We start from the raw sequence: 2,374 nt of genomic DNA, 5'->3' as shown, positions 1-2,374 counted from the left end.
CTAATGTAAAAGAGTTGAAGAGTCACAGGTTTTCTGAAGATTTCAAAGAATGAAAATATAAATGCAGTATGTTCAAAATATTCACTGCAAGCCACCATGGCACATTGTAACATTTGCATCAATCAAGAAGAATCGGATAAAACCATGAAATTAAATTGTAATACAATCTTTTAGATATCATCTTGTTTTTTTGAGACTAGTAAACTTAAAATTGTAATTTATTTGAAATTGATATATAAGAAAATTCATTTAACTTGTTTTATGAAATTAATTTAAATTTTATTGCCATGTTTTTGAAGATAATTACACCACCCATTAAGTTATTTAAGAATTAGACTGCTTAATTTCTTTTTACTTCAAACTGCTTCAGGAGTTAAATGTCATATATTTCTGAACCTAGCATATGGACACCAATTTTTTTCAAACATATTGTTTAGAGCGTAAGTTATAAACAAATGGAATCCAATATAAAAACTGTTAAAATAGCTGGAAATTTTCAACACACTTGCCTCAATTTCGCCTACAAGTATTCTAGGAAAATAGAAACCGGTAAAGTTGCAGAAAGGTCAAATTGAAAATACATTGCTTTGCCTTTCCAATAAAATTCCCCTCTTAGAAATCTCTATTAAAGAAAAATTGTTTTTAAGCAGAAGTAAATTTTTTTTCTAGTTTTCCGAGGATGCTGGTAAATATAGCCTAAAGTAAAACTACTATGGATACTTTGACAGGGACATTTTTAAGCTTCAACCAGAAACAAATCAATAATCCACTTAGTTTTTAAATTTTTCATTGAAATTTTATATAAAAATATTTCTGATTTTTTTTCTCCACCTTTCATGATTTTTATTTTAGTTCTTTTTAAAGAAAAAAAAATATCGTGACTGATATTTTCCTGTGTTTGAAATTTTCTTCAACAATTCCGTTCCTGAATTCTTGTCCACAATCAATTCTTCTGACATTTTGCTCAACCGACAACTCCCTCTTATCAGAATACTGGACAACCCGGTCATCCATCATCTTCAGCGCTCTCTTTTCTATCCGAAAATATCAAGTAGTTGTAGACAAAATAAGTTTTAAATTGAAACCCATTATTGAGTTTTCTTTATATTCGAAAGATAATTACTGCAACGCTTAAGATTTTCACAAACAATACATGAATTTAAAGTGCTTAAATTATTAATATCAGTCCAAGAATACTAAACATATAAATATCATTTTAAATAATCTTGACTAATATGAATTTCTGTTTCTAATAGGAAAGTGTGGACGAAATTTAAAACATGGATTTATATAGCTACTTTTTGTTTAATTTAGCAACTAGTCTTTCAGTCATATTAGTAAAATATTTTGTCATAGACAAGCAGCTTGTTCAATAGTTAACAAGCTGATCAGTTAGCAAATACGGAGATTAATATCAAGAAAATAAATCTCTTGTTCAGAACTTTTATTTATTTAAACGCTGGGCATTTTAAGCTTTTTTAGAATAAATTATTTAGCGTGATTTTTTTACTTGACATATTTTTCATGGTTTCTAACTGGCAACTGAAATACAGAGCAGGAACTTGGGAAAACCTTCATTGCTTAAGTGCAGCAAATCAAATGTTTCGAAAATATAAAATTGAAACCTAATAAGCTTTGAATAAAGGTAATATTAAAGTTTGGAATTATTAAATATCTATCGTTGGCACTCAACTTAAAAAAGTGTTATATGTGCTATGTGTTCAAAATAGTCACCATTAACCACAAAGACTATTTGTAATAGGGGGGAATATGTGCATACATAGAAGTGAATCTGCTAAAACCTCATGATAGAATTGTGGCACCATCTGTCAGAAAATGTTCGAACTTAAACCAGGAAAGTAAAAAATTTAGTACGTCTGTATTTTTTTTCAGTCAAAACAGTAAGATACAGATAAATGCATCAGGCTGAAAAGACTTTACTTTTTGCGAAGTTGCAAAAACAAAACTTACGCATTGAAAAAAGCTCCAATCTAATTACGTTAAAAAGTATCGGCGCACAAGACACCGGTACTTTTTATAATAAAATCCAATTTTACCAGAACATGCCAGAGAAAAAAATCAGATGTATTTTAAATTCTGCAGTAATTATTACCGCAAAATAATTGAATTTCTCTAATTAAATAAATATTAATGTAAAAATTAAGGTTTAATATTTTACACAAAAAATAAATTTTACTTTAAAATGCCGGAAGATTATACCGTTGTTTTTTACAGTGTACACTCATGGATTTAGCTACGCGCTTCCTTTCACTATCAAAAAGCTTAAGCACTCTTTTGTTGATATTGTTATGATGTTTGCGTGCATGCTTGTTTCTCTCTCTCTCTCTCTCTCTCTCTCTCTCTCTATATATAT

Source organism: Parasteatoda tepidariorum, chromosome X2, assembly GCF_043381705.1.
Source record: "Parasteatoda tepidariorum isolate YZ-2023 chromosome X2, CAS_Ptep_4.0, whole genome shotgun sequence".
Classification (NCBI taxonomy): Eukaryota; Metazoa; Arthropoda; class Arachnida; order Araneae; family Theridiidae; genus Parasteatoda; species Parasteatoda tepidariorum.
The sequence above is the reverse complement of the archived record's forward strand: the minus strand, read 5'-3'. Positions refer to the sequence as shown.